Raw genomic sequence first — 14,907 nt, forward strand, 5'->3', positions numbered from 1 at the left:
AGGCACCCCCATTGATTTCCACTCTTACTGTGTTTCATTTATTTTGCTTATTTTATGTTTAATATGTTATTCTTTGTCTAATGTCTTAATATGGAGGCTGTTGTCAATAATTTGAGAACTTTATTAATAATTTTCTTTTTTTCTTTTTATTTTTTATTATTAATAATTTTCTAATGTAAATGTTCAATGCTATGAATTTCCCCCTAAGTGCTGCTATAGTAACATCCCCACAATTCTGATATGTTGTTTCATTTCTCTTCGGTTCAAACTACTTTCTAATTTTGATTTTGATTTCTTCTTCAACTCATGTGTAATTGAGAGATGTGTTATCTGGTTTCCAAATATTTGAATACTTCAGATATCTTCTCTTATAGATTTCTATTTTAAAAAAAAAGATTTCTATTTTAATTCCATTATACTCAAAGAACATACTTTGTGTGACCTGAATCATTCTAACTGTATTGAGACTAATTATTTTTTAAAGATTTATTTCAGAGAGAAAGACACACACACACACACACACACACACACACACACAAAGCGGTGGGGGGCAGATAGGTAGAGGCAGAAGGAGAAGGGAAGCAGACTCCCCTATGAGCATAGAGCTCCATATGGGGCTCAGTTTCCTGATTTGGAGATCATGACCTGAGCCAAAATGAAAATCAAAAGTTGGATCCTTAACTGACTGAGCCATCCAGGTGCCCCCCCTTTTTAAGGATTTTATTTATGTATTTATTTATTTAGGGAGAGAGAGACCACACCAGCAGGGGCAGGGGGAGGGGCAGAGGGAGAAGCTGGCTCCCCACTGAGCAGGGAGCCCAATGCGGGGCTCCATCCCAGGACCCTGAGATCATGTCCTGAGCCAAAGGCAGACACTTAACCAACTGAGCCACCCAGGCACCCCTCATATATTTTTTAATAGACTTTCAAGAGCAATTTTAGGTTCACAGCAAAACTGAAGGGAAAGGAAAGAGAGTTAACGTATACCCTCTGCCCCCCGCATTCCTCTCATTATTAATAACATCCTATACCAGAGTGGTATATTTTTTTAAATCAGTGAATCTACATTGACACATTATTATCACCCAAAGTCCAGAGTTTACATTAGTGTTGTAACTTCTATGAGTTTTGACAAATGTGTAAGGACATGTATCTATCATTACAGTATCATACAGAATGACTTCAGTGCTGTAAAAATCCACTGTGTTCCATTTATCCCTCTCTCCCATCAACCACTGATCTTTTTATTGTCTCTATTGTTTTGCCTTTTCCAGAATGCCCTGTAGTTGGAAACATATACTATGTAAACTTTTCAGATTGGCTTCTTTCAGTTATATGCATTTAAGTTTCTTCATGTATTTTCATGGCTTCATAGCTCCTTTCTTTATAGTTCTAAATAATATTCCATTGTCTGGATATATCACAATTTATTTTGTTCACTCACCTACTGAAGACCATCTTGCTTTGCCCCCAAGTTTTGTGAATAAAACTGCTATAAAAAAAAACTGCTATAAACATCAGCAGGTTTTTGTGTGGACATAAGTTTTCTTGCTTGTTTGGTAAACAGCAAGAAGGATGACTCCTGGATTGTATGGTAATAGTATGTTTAGTTTTGTAAAAACTGTCAAAGTGTCTTCCACAGTGGCTGTGCTCTTTTGCAGTTCCATCAGCAATGAATGAGAATACCTGTTGTTTTGCATCCTTGCCAGCATTCAGTGTTTTTAGTGTTTTTGGATTTTAACCACTCTAATTATGTAGTAGTATCTTGTTTTTAAAAATTAATTAATCTATTTTTAAAGGTTTTATTTATTCATGAGAGACACAGAGAGAGACACAGAGACATAGGCAGAAGGAGAAGCAGGCTCTCTGCAGGGAGCTTGATGTGGAACTCGATCCCAGAACCTCAGAATCATGACCTGAGCTGAAGCTAGACTCTCAACCACTGAGCCATCCAGGTGCCCCAGTACCTCTGCCCTTAAGGCCACCAGGTCGGAAACCATCTCACAGGTGGCTCAGTGTAAGTCAGGCAGTGTCTTTTGAAGTTTTTAATTTTAATGAAGTCTAGCTAACCAATTATTTCTTTCCTGGATTGTGTCTTTGGTGTTGTATCTAAAAAGCCATTGTCAGACCCAAAGTTACCTAGATTTTCTCCTATGTCATTGTCAGTTATATATATATATGTGTGTGTGTTTTACATTTAAGCCTATGATTCATTGTAAGTCTTGATACCTGAGTACCTGACATTTTTAGTACGTGTGACAAAATGGGAAGTTTACACATAAAACACTCCAACACACTGAAGTACAGTAGTTATTTTGAGAAAATGCATTAGTGTAGTTATTTGGGTGATGAGCTGATCTCACTAGTTGTTTCATGTTTAAGAAATGGGTGAAGGGGCGCCTGAGTGGCTCATTCAGTAGAGTGTCTGATGCTTGATTTCAGCTCAGGTCATGATCTCAGGGTTGTGAAGCCCTAAGTTGGGTTCTGTGCTCAGCAGGAAGTCTGCTTGAGATTCTCTCCTTCTCCCTCTGCCCCTCGCCCTGCTCTTTCTCTCTCTCTCTCTCTCTAAAATAAATAAATAAAATGTGTTTTTAAAAAAAGAAATCAATGAGGATCATCAAAGGACAAAAAAGAAAGGAAGAAAAACCATTTAGGAGTATGACTGACAAACTATGGTTATTCAGATTTGGGAATTTTTTTGAAAATGAACAAAGTCAGCCTGTCACTTAAGAAAAATAATTGATAGTGGGGCACCTGGGTGGTACAGTTAGTTAAGAATCTGACTCTTGGTTTCAGCTTAGTTTGTGAGATCAATTTCTGAGTCTGGCTCTGCACAGACTGCTTAAGACTCTCCTTCTGCCCCTCCCCCTAAAATAAATAAATAATTAAATCTTCAAAAGTACTTAAAATTTAAAAAAAAAATTTTAAAAGAAAAATAACTGGTAGTATTGGGGTGCCTGGCTGGCTCAGTCAGTGAAGCATGCAACTTTTGACCTTGGGGTCCTGACTTAAAGCCATATACTGGGTGTACAGCTTACTTAAATAATTAATAGTATTGGGATGCCTGACAGGCTCAGTTGGTAGAGCATGCAACTCTGGTTCTTGGGATTGTGAGCTCGAGCCCCACGTTGGGTGTGGAGATAAGATTTTTTAAAAAATAATTGATAGTATTTGTTGGCAATGATAAAATTTGAGCTTTCGAGCGAAAGAATTTTGGAAAACGTTTATCTGCCACCATGAGCTTGATAGCTTCCCAACACTTAAAGACTTCTGAAAAATAAAAAATACTAAGTTAGATAGATGTAAATAGATACTATATTACTATATAATGGTATATATCAACATTTAGAATATCTACATAACTCAGAGAACCAATATGTTCCAAATGATAAAATGATGTTACAAAAACATGAATGGTAAAGATCCATTCAAAGTGCAAAATAGAAAAAAAAAAAGTGCAAAATAGGGACATCTCAGTGGCTCAGTGGTTTAGAGTCCGCCTTTGGCGCAGGGCGTGATCCCAGGGTTCTGGGATGTAATCCTGCATGGGCTCCCCTCAGGGAGCCTGCTTCTCCCTCTGCCTGTGCCTCTGCCTCTCATGAATAAATAAATAACATATTAAAAAGAAGAAGTGCAAAGTAGGTCAGGGGCACCTAGATGACTCGATCAGTTAAGTACTTAACTCTCAATTTTATCTGAGGTCATGATCCCCCAGTCTTGAGATCAAGGCCGCCGTCAGGCTCCATGCTCAGCAGGGAGTCTGCTTAAGACTGTCTCCCCCTGGGGATCCCTGGGTGGCGCAGCGGTTTAGCGCCTGCCTTTGGCCCAGGGTGCGATCCTGGAGACCCGGGATCGAATCCCACGTCGGGCTCCCGGTGCATGGAGCCTGCTTCTCCCTCTGCCTATGTCTCTGCCTCTCTCTCTCTCTCTGTGTGACTATCATAAATAAATAAAAATTAAAAAAAAAAAAGACTGTCTCTCCCTCTCTCTTTCTGCCCCTCCCTCCACTCGCATGCATGTGCTGTCTCTCAAATAAACAAAATCTTAAATAAAGACAAGGTGCAAAATAGATAAAAAAATTTTATTGTAATGGAGAATAAAAAGTTTACTGATAATGTGACTTTATTTAAGTAATCTCTACACTCAACATGGGCTCAAACTCATGACCCCAAGATTAAGAGTCACATGCTCTACCAACTGAGCCAGCCAGGCACCCCAGTAATGTGGTTTTAGATTCCACATTGCAACTAATCTTTACAAAACTACCACTTGCTGAATTTTTGTGTCATATCGAAGAAGGATATCCAGGTTATCCAAATTCTATTCAGAAACTTCTCTTTTCCAACTAATCTTGCATAAGGCTGGATTTCTTCACATACTTCAACCACAGTAATTTTTCATAACAAATTTAATGCAGGATCAAATTTAAAGCAGAAAGAATCTGCTTTCTATTAAGTTTGATGTATAAAGTGATATATATACACACAATGCCATTGTGTGTATATTTAAAATTTTTTGGAAAAATAGTAATTTTTTAATAAAAATATTTATATTAAGGGGAGCCTGGGTGGCTCAATTTGTTAAGCGTCTGACTCTTGATTTCTGCTCAAGTCATTTAAAAATCTTAAATTTTCTTTCTTTTTTTTTTAATTTTATTTACTTATGATAGTCATATATATAGAGAGAGGCAGAGACATAGGCAGAGGGAGAAGCAGGCTCCATGCACCAGGAGCCCGATGTGGGATTCGATCCCGGGTCTCGAGGATCACGCCCTGGGCCAAAGGCAGGCGCCAAACCGCTGCGCCACCCAGGGATCCCTTAAAAATCTTTAAAAAAATAAATAAATAAAAATAATCTTTAAAAAATAATAATAATTTGTAAGAATATCAAGGGATCTCAAAACGAAAAAATTTAAAAACCACACCCTACAGAAACAGGCTCACTTGTTCTTGTTCTGCCTTCCAGAGATCAAAAAGTTTGAGAACCCTGTTCCATAACACTCTCCGTTACAGGTGACTCATGAACAACACAGGTTAGAACTATGAGAGTACATTTATATGCTGATTTTTTATAGTACTATAATCTTAAATAAAGATTTTCTGTTCCTTGTGATTTTCATACCATTTTTTCCTTTAGCTTACTTTATTATAAGAATACAGTATCATACTAAATAACATATATAGTATGCAAAATATGTGTTAATTGACTATGATATTGGTAAGGCTTTTTGTCAACAGTGGGCTATGAACTTTTAGGGGAGTAAAAAAATTGTATGTGGGTTTTGGATGGGCAGGGGCAGTCAGCACTCCTAACCCCTTCAAATCCCCCTCAAAGGTCAACTATGTATGGTTGATACATTAGGAGGCTGACACCAGGCCCACCTACCTTAGACACCTCCCTCAGCTATTGCTACATTACCAATCTAGAGAAGTTTGTCCTAGAGACATGATCAGTATCCTCACAGTGGGAAATTAGACACCAGCCTTGATATTCTTTTTATTTATAAATTTATTTTTTATTGGTGTTCAATTTGCCAACATACAGAATAACACCCAGTGCTCATCCCGTCAAGTGCCCCCCTCAGTGCCCATCACCCATTCACCCTGACCTTGATATTCTTAACATTATCCATACTTACCTAGTATTTAGCTATTGCAGTTTTGACACTCAGGTGATGCAAGAGATTTGCATTTATTTATTTTTTAAGATTTTATTTATTTATTTATTCATAGAGACAGAGAGAGAGGCAGAGACACAGGCAGAGGGAGAAGCAGGCTCCACACAGAGCCCAACGCAGGACTCGATTCTGGATCTCCAGGATCACTCCCTGGACCGAAGTTGGTACCAAACTGCTGAGCCACCCGGGCTGCCCGAGATTTGCATTTAAATCCTGCCTTTCGGGAACCTCGGGTGGCTCAGCGGTTTAAGCGCCTGCCTTCATCCCAAGGCATGATCCTGGAGTCCTGGGATCGAGTCCCGCATCGGGTTCCCCGCATGGAGCCTGCTTCTCCCTCTGCCTGTGTCTCTGCGTCTCTCTCTCTCTCTGTCTATCATGAATAAATAAATAAATAAAATATTTAAAAATAATAATAATAAATAAATCCTGCCTTTCGGGGTGCCTGGATGGTGCGGTTGGTGGGGCCTCTGGCTCAGGTCATGATCTCATGGTTGTGGGATCGAGCCCCAGTTGGGGCTCCGTGCTCAGTGCAGTCCGCTTGAGATTCTCTCTCCCTCTCCCTCTGCCCCTGCTGCTCATACTCGCTCGCTCGCTCTCTGTCTCTCTGAAAAATATTTTTTAAAAATAATACAAAATAAACCCTGCCTTTCTCTTTCTCATTCCCAGCTCATTCCCACTCTAGTGGAAGGGCTTTCTCCTCCACGTGTGGCAAGAATCTATGCTTCCTACTGTCTATGGCTTGTTCTGTGGTCAGTCCTCTAAAAGACATTGTAGAAACACAGCTTTAGAATTGCTGAGAAATATCTCTTTATTTCTCAAAAAAAAAAAAAAACCCTGACTTTTAAGACTATTGTCTCACTGTGAACTTTTAAAAAGTCTAATTCAAAGCACAAAGCTGAGCCACAACTTCTTTGTTTTAGCCAGCGTTCCTCTTTCTCTTCCCTCAGGCAGTAAACTTCAGTCTGAGGGAAAGGATGGTGGGGTGGGTGGGGGGCGGGAGAGGATGAGCTACCAGGAAGGGAAAGTACATTATTACCCAATAATTATGGATTGCAGGTGTTAATTAGGTTGAAGAAAAAGTAAAAAGTTCAAAACACCAAGATCCAGGGTATTGAGTGGCAAGGCCATGTGTAGATTGGAACAAGAGGTGTGAGGTAGAGAAAAAACCCATAGATTTCAAGTGTTTTTCTCAGTCCTGCGTATGCAAATATACATTGAATCAAATAGAACTCTTCATTTGCAATTTTTAAATTATTTTCTTTTACTTTCCAGAATTGGGGAAATGGAACAAAGGGGAAGAATGTTTTTTGAAGCACAGCCAGAAAGAGGGAAGAGTTTATTAAACCCTCTAATTTCAAATTATATTTAATTTGATGTCAAATTATATTAAAAGTATTAAATTAAAAAATGAACAGCTGGAAGGATAAACAAAGGCATATCAATGCTATGTACTGCCTAAAGTGTACTTGGAAATGAAAAAGAATGCTCACCTCTCCTCAGTGTATTTGCAAGATGTGTATTTAGACGATTAAATACACAGCTCTTCTGTTTGCTGAGACAATATTTCTCTAGTTTAATACTTTAATTGCAAATAGTAATATTAGCAATCAAATATTTATTGAGCACTAACCATGATCTTGAGGATTGGGACACCATGGTTCTAGAGAGGAGGAAGGGAGAGATGATCACACACTTACTTCACAAGTCGGCCAGAGCCTCACACGTCGACGTTTGGTGGCCACTGGCCCTTGGTGAAGGGGATATCCCGGCACTTCTGTTATTTATGGCAACATGCCTACATTTGTATCACACGTCTACAATTTATAAAGTGCTTTACAAAATGTGTTACATTTCATTCTTATCCTCTCCTGCTTGGTAGAGATTATCATGCTTGTTTAACATGTAAAAATCTGAGGCTTCGAGGGGAAGAAGTGTCCTCAATCACACAGTTAGTCAGTAGCAGAGTTGGGAGTGGCACCCCATTTCCTGAATCCTGGACCCAAGCACACCACTGGCTCCCTTCTGAGAAGGGGAGAGCATGCCCTGTTGTGGCTATGGCTGGCCTGCTTGCTTTTATTCCTTTTTCTGGCACTACCATCTATTGGGGAGGAATCCCAGGCTCCTCCAGGGGAAAGAAGCTCTGCAATTAGACTAAATATAGTCTGCGAGGGGCTGCATCTCATTTGGACTAATTATCTTGTCACCCATCAGAAGAACAAAGAGTAAAGAATTTTCAGGCCTCATCATTTCCATTCCTCTCACTAGCCTGGACTTCCATGGGATCGGCCTGGAGACAAATGTTAACAGAGTAGACATGCCCGTGGACTGAGGAATGTCTGGGCTGCCGAGGAAGTGTTTCTCTCTCCGGCACAATGACTGCATTTAGAACTGGAAGGAAGCTAACCTAGGGAAGAGATCCATCAGTCCTGGAGATGTCTGGGCCAGAGACAGAGAACAAGGATCATCCCTCAGTGGACAGCACAGCCTGACGGGCAGTCGCATGGTATATTGATAACCCATTTAGCAAAGCCCTCCCTGTTCTTCCTTCTAGCAAATACTTACTGAGCACATGTGCCAGGCATGTGGGGGGTTAATGAAATATCATGCTGTAAGGAAAGCAGAAGAAACCCTCCCTGGATCCCTAAGCATTGGATTCAAAACCAAAGTTAGGGGCAGCCCGGTGGCTCAGCGGTTTAGCGCCGCCTTCAGTCAAGGGCCTGATCCTGGAGACCTGGGTTCAAGTCCCACGTCGGGCTCCCTGCATGGAGCCTGCTTCTCCCTCTGCCTGTGTCTCTGCCTCTCTCTCTCTGTGTCTCTCATAAATAAATAAAATCTTAAAAACAACAACAACAAAACAAAACCAAAGTTAGAAAAATTTAAGAGGAATTTAAGAGGACAAAGATACTTTGGTCAGGATATGTGCTTGTACCAGTAAGTTTTGGGGTTGAGTTTCATTACTGAACGCTAGTATGTCAGGGGCAAGTTTAAGCAATGAAATATTGTCTCAGGAAGCTTTTACTAAGTTCTTGTTTATAGTAAGGAAGTGCCATAAAACACTCGCCATCAGCCAGTAACAAAATCTTTAAAGTGAGGCATGATGCTTAATAGACCACAAAATTCTGTTAGCCCACAAGTATTACAAGAATTATGAAATAATTCTCATCAATTTGTTACTGGCTGTCATGGATGACTTGATGTTAGAGAGGCACAACATTTGCAAGTGGGCTCAGGTAAACTGTTTTATCAAAGAATCTGTAACAGCACATCTGCGACAAGTGCCAAATAAAGTACTGCACTGGAAGGAACGGATGGCAGGTTTCAGATCACATGTTGGCACATTTTAAAATCAAATCTCACTTCTTAGAAAAGGTACATAGCTTATTCAGCCTATGGGACATCAAATACAGAGTTCAAAGGGTTCACACCATGGTTTGAATCATCCTCTAACCCAGATGAGTGCAGACATGACTCACACATCCTGTGCTTGGTACTCGCTTGTGGCTATTCAGTCTTTGTCAATAACAGTACCAATAATCCACTATGATAAGGTGAATGGAAACAGAAAATAGTTTTGCATTTCACGTGCACAATCCTTCGGATCCATATGCTGCTTCAACACAGGATTCTGCCATGGAGCCCAGCTATGGGACGGGACCTCCCACCTCTACCCAGAAGGTGGGAGGGAAAGGAGCTAGCACCCAACACAATGCTTCCGGAAAGCACAACAGAAGAAGGCAAAAGAGTAAGCTAAGGTGAGGATCCAGGGCTCTTGATGCTAAGAAGGTTAAGACTGGCCATTTCCATTCTTTCTGGGCTTGTTAGCCAACCGCCCCCACCCCCCACCCCCCCAACCCCCCCCAGACCTTTGGTCCCCCTCCCCTTTCTCTCTCATTGTCCCTCGCTCTTGCTCTCTCTCCTTCCTTCCTCCCTCCCTCTCCTTCTGGCTTCATGTTATTTTGCCTCACTATTCAGCATCCTCTACTTTGTCCAAAATTTGTGTTGCCTTGCTGCACAGATGTAAGAAAACCATCAGATTAAAAGCCAGTCACTCTGGAAGTCTGGGCTGCCCTGAAGACCAAATAGGATTAATTACACCCAGACAAGCTTTAAAAAGAAAGAAAGCCAAATGAACTGAAAACTCGGGTTCAGTGGCCTTGAGATAATTTGAATCATTTGCATATCTTGGTAAGGTTTTCAAAGAGTAAAAAAGAAAAAGCCCTTTCCAGGAACCTTTTTTTTTTTATTTTTTAAAATTTTTTATTAAGGTAGGCTCCACACTCAGCTTGGAGCCCAATGCGGAGCTTGAACTCACGACTCTGAGATTGAGACCTGAACAGAGATCAAGAGTCAGATGCTTAACTGACCGAGCCACCCAGGTAACCCAGGAACTTTTTGTTTGAAAACTAATTTTTTTTAATTTTTTATTTATTTATGATAGTCACACACACACACAGAGAGAGAGAGAGAGAGAGAGAGAGAGGCAGAGACACAGGCAGAGGGAGAAGCAGGATCCATGTACCGGGAGCCTGACGTGGGATTCGATCCCGGGTCTCCAGGATCGCGCCCTGGGCCAAAGGCAGGCGCTAAACCGCTGCGCCACCCAGGGATCCCCTGAAAACTAATTTTTATAAGAGAATCAGTTAAATATAACACTCAGATTAAAAATAAATAAATAAATAAATAAATAAATAAATAAATAAACAAACACTCAGAGAATGCAGTGATAGTGCTGAGTACTATGAAAACAGACTTCCAGGTCCATCTTCTCTGTCCCCGAGAGGAATATGTTTCTGGTTTGAGAAACTATAAGAGCCTTCCCCTAACATGGGCAAGTGCCATAGAGCCTAGAACAAAAGGGCTGGTTTTTCTAAGCCTCATAAGGGTAAAATGTGTCTCTATCCCTTTGTGGCCCAAAGCAACTGATTGTGGAATAAGCAGATCCCCTCTAGACCACGGTTCCTTAGCCTTGGCATAATGAAAGGCTGTCCTGTGCATTGTAGGATGTGTAGCAACATCCCTGACCTCCCCTATTACATGCCAGCACCATGCCCTCCACCTCCAGGTTATAACAACATCAGAAAATGTCTTCAGACTTTGCCAAATGTCTCCTGGGCAGCAAAACCAACCCCCTGTTGAGAACCACTTCTTTAGAGAAAAAGATGGAATATTTCATTCCAAAATATACATATAAGATATTAACTTTTTAAAAGTGGGAAAATAGGATGTTTTAGAAGAAATATGATGATAATACCTTCATAACTTGCAAGGCATGGCTCCAAGCTGTTATTTCTGCTCAATTATAAGCTTTCAATGGTGGGAACAACGTGCATCTTTCTTGTTTATTGCCATCATCTTAGGATCCAGTATTGTGCTGGGGATGTAGGAGGTGTTTAATAACAGTCGTGGGATGGATGCACAATTGATTGAGCAAATGCTACATGCCAAGAACTATGCCATGTTCATACATTAGCCCTAATCGTCACAACAACACTAATAGGATCGACGTTAAAACAAAACTCTTCAATAAAGCAAATTCAGATATTGCACAGTTCTTTGCCTCCCGGTTCCTGTCCTTCCCCCAGGCTCTGCTTTCAAAGGGATGAGCCGGAGTTCTTACCGACCAGAGTGGGAAGGGCTGTAGCTCCCTCTGGGGAGGTGGGAGGTGGGCAGAGAGTGAGTCCCTGTGTCCTCTGTGTTCTTCCAGCCAAACTTCCCTGGGTCCAGAAGACACTAAGGGTGCCAGGTGACAAGATTCCTGGAATTGTTGCTCCTGTCCTGGGAACTTTAGCCAGTGGCGGAACGGGACCCATCCTTGTCTCCATCAATATTTAAACCAGAGTAAACAGTGCTCAGGTGGCACCAAACCACAGCTGAGGCTGGAGAGGAGGACTTAGCTGACATCGCCAGAACCCTGGGAAGCCAAGTCATTTCATTAACTTCTCGAAATTGTGCACTTGCGTTTTATGAGACTGACCTACCCATCACCTGATGGGGGGTTTTTACTGTATCATCTTTATGCTATGAGTGGGGAAACCGAGGCCCTAAGAGATTGCGTGACTTGTTCAAATCACTTGCCTGCTTTGCGGCAACCCAAGATTCGAACCATGCCGTCAGGGCCTGACTCCTGCCCCCGCCAGGCGCCTCGGAGCGGGGCACACGTGCTCTTCCTGCGTCCCACGCGTCAACAATTCCCTGCGTGGCTCCGGGTGGTGGGTCGCGGTCTCTATCGTGTGGGCTGGGGAGGCGCAGGCGAACCAGAGCTGGCTTGGGGCCAACAGCCTCTACGCTATGCCAAGCTGACATACCAGGACGAACAGCGGGCAGGACCAGACTGGCCTGGTAAGAGCCGGCCGAGGCAGAAAATGCAGCATCTGGGGAGGAGAGGCAGCACCCACAGGAGGAGCTCGCTCGCCAGCTCGCCCCCGTGCCGTGGGCAGGACCGCGGAGCCGAGGGCGGCCCCCTAAAACGCGGTGAACGGAGCCTGGGATCGGAGAAGCCAGGAGTCTTGGCCGCTGCCACGTTGGGGAGCACGGGTGGAAACTGCACGCATCTGCAATGGTTTGCAGGAGGAAAGCTAGCTGGGTGCAGGAGAAGGCTGGTGTTCTGTACACGTGTCCTTTTTTATTTTTTAGAGCCCTCCTATTCTTTAAAACGTGGTATGCTTTAGGCGGTTATGTGGTCACCAGTCTGGCGGTTGATGTGCATCCGAGAGTGATACAGACGGGGGTGGGGGGGAGGGGGTCCCCCTGGTTACAGAAGTCAAGCGCACAATCGTTTCCAGCGAACGGCTGAAGCCAGCACGCTGCAATTTAGGAAGGAGCCACAGCCCCTGCGACTCTATCTTCCTTACCTGGGAATCCCAGGCCGGGCGGCAGCCAGGTCCGCTTTGGAAGATGGAAACGGGAAAGAGAACAGGCCCCAGCCACAGTCCAAGTGAGCAGGTGGTCCCAGATGTGACCCAGGGCGGAGGTGCTTCTGGGACGAGAGAGCAGGCCTGCTTGGTGGGGTTTTGTTTGTTTTTGATTGATAGTTGAAAACATATTATTGGGACGCCTGGGTGGCTTAGTGGTTGAGCATTTGCCTTTGGCTCAAGGTGTGATCCCGGAGTCCCGAGACCGAGTCCCGCATTGCGCTCCCTGCATGGAGCCTGCTTCTTCTCCCTCTGCCTATGTCTCTGCCTCTCTCTCATTGTGTCTCTCGTGAATAAATAAATAAAATTCTCAGGCCCATGTGGACCATAAGAGAAACTCCAGCTAGATGTTGCATAGAACCATCTATAAAACTTGGAGGGACCTTTGAAAATGTCTTGGAAGGGTACCATGTTGTTGAGGTGTCCATGCTATATTCCAGCAAGTCTAAGAAGCCTGGTATTCCCTCCAGGGTGGCGATGCAGTGACGCAGAGGTGGGAGCTCCCCGCCTCTGCCGGTCCCCGGTCCCTGGGGGCAGACGGGGTGTCACTCACACCCCAGTGAGCTCCCTTGCCTCCACGGGAAGACTGCATGGGAGCACTTGTACTCACTCCATCCCTTGCCTCCATAGTGTGAACCCATGTCGTATATTACTAGTAAGATGGTTTTCTATTATTTCATTAATCAAGTTCTGCCGACACAGGGGAACTCACACGCTAGGTCTCTCATTCTCATTTATTTTTTGATGCATGGACAGTTAGTAGTATGTATTTTTTAAATGTATTCAGACATGTACTGATATTTACTTTTTTTTTTTTTTTAATTTACTGGGTTCTAAGCTTTGTTGCAGATCCTAGGGACATAAAACCCGTAAGATTCCTACTGCTGGGCAGGCAAGGTGGGAAAGGAACATGTGGATGCACAGACAATATAATTCCAGATGGTGATAATCATCTCTCTGAAGTTAACACAATGCATTACAGTGTCCTGAATCACTACATTTGTTGTTCTATATAATATTCCGATGCTGACTATACATATTTTCCCTTCTCCTCGGTGTCCTGGAGAAAGTGTGAACCCTAAAAGCAGGTCTGCTGCTTTTCGGCAGAGCCATTTAGCTCGGAAGCTGTTACGTTTCCAGTGGGCTGGTTTTGGCCATACTGTTTTTTCCGCGCGATGTTAAATTACATCTGCGATCAGTCAGTCAGTTGTGTCATTGATTTGCTGTAATGGGTAAGGAGGTGAGAAGAATCAGGGAAGAGCTTTTAGGGTAGGCAGGATTTTGTAATGGCGAAAGTTTCACCTTTGGCAGGTTGTAACAGGCTGAATAATGGGCCCCTGAGATGTCCACACCCTGTTTCATGGAATGGTGTTGCTTTATACGACAGACAAAAGGGCAACCGTTTGCAGCTGTGATGAAATTCAGGATCTTGAGCTGGGGAAATGCTCCTGGATTGTCTGGGTGGGCCCAATGTAATCCCAAGAGTCCTTATAAAAGGGAGGCAGGGGACCCAGGTGGGTAGAGGTGATGGGATGATGGAAGCAGAGGGGAAAAAGTGATGTGATTGTGGGCCAAGGAATGAGAGCTAAGAGCTGGAGAGGCAATGAATTCTCTCCCAGAGCCTCCAGAAGAAAACAGCCTTGCAGACCTTGATCTTAGTCCTGTAAAATTCATTTTGGACATTTAACCCCTTGAGCTATTTTAAAAAAATCATTTTGTGTTGTTTTAAGCCACTAAGTTTTTATAATTTGTTACAGCAGCAACAGGAAATCAGTGCATGTGTGATTTTCACCTAGAGCCCACAACAGGAAAATGTATGAATCCTTCTCCTTCTGGTCCCATCTCTTCCATCTGGCTGCAGAGCAGGACTCAGTTTGGGAAGCCAGAAGGAATGATAGAGTTGTCTGGGGAAGGAAGGTCACGTAAGTACAGGCATCTGATCTCCTTTTTATCTACCTGCTAACGTTACATCTGCTGTCTCCTGCCTCTCTCTGTGCTCCCAGCTGAGAAGGGCTACATTGATCCGGGAAGACAGGAATGATCGGGAAAGACCAATCTGAACTCATTCTGATACTGATTCCCTACAGCCAATTGAGGAATCTGTAAGGAATAAATAAGCAAAGGAATACGCAAGGAGTTCAATTAGTCACCATGCATTTGTCAAGTGCCTCCAATTTTCTAAGAACCACATTGATACTAGAGAGCCAGAGATAAAGAAGCATAGTCAGTCCCTGACCTTGAGGAAAGACAGACGTGTACACAGTGAATTATAAAACCACACATGAAATTCTGTAATAGAGGAAGCAATTGTGCCATAGG

At 42.9% G+C, this 14,907-nt stretch overlaps 1 long non-coding RNA gene across 3 annotated transcripts in view; it reads right to left on the bottom strand.

Annotated features, from left to right (window-relative positions):
• Positions 1 to 12,372, bottom strand: part of LOC140601621 (uncharacterized) — a 71,643-nt gene extending 59,271 nt beyond the window's left edge. Inside the window, exon 1 of one of the 3 annotated variants that reach the window (XR_012004620.1) lies at positions 11,295 to 12,372. This is a non-coding gene — a long non-coding RNA (uncharacterized lncRNA). The remainder of the gene's footprint in view (positions 1 to 11,294) is intronic. The other 2 variants (XR_012004617.1, XR_012004619.1) reach the window with 2 other exon arrangements.
• Between the last annotated feature and the right edge of the window lie 2,535 nt (positions 12,373 to 14,907).

This window comes from Canis lupus, chromosome 12, assembly GCF_048164855.1.
Source record: "Canis lupus baileyi chromosome 12, mCanLup2.hap1, whole genome shotgun sequence".
NCBI lineage: Eukaryota > Metazoa > Chordata > Mammalia > Carnivora > Canidae > Canis > Canis lupus.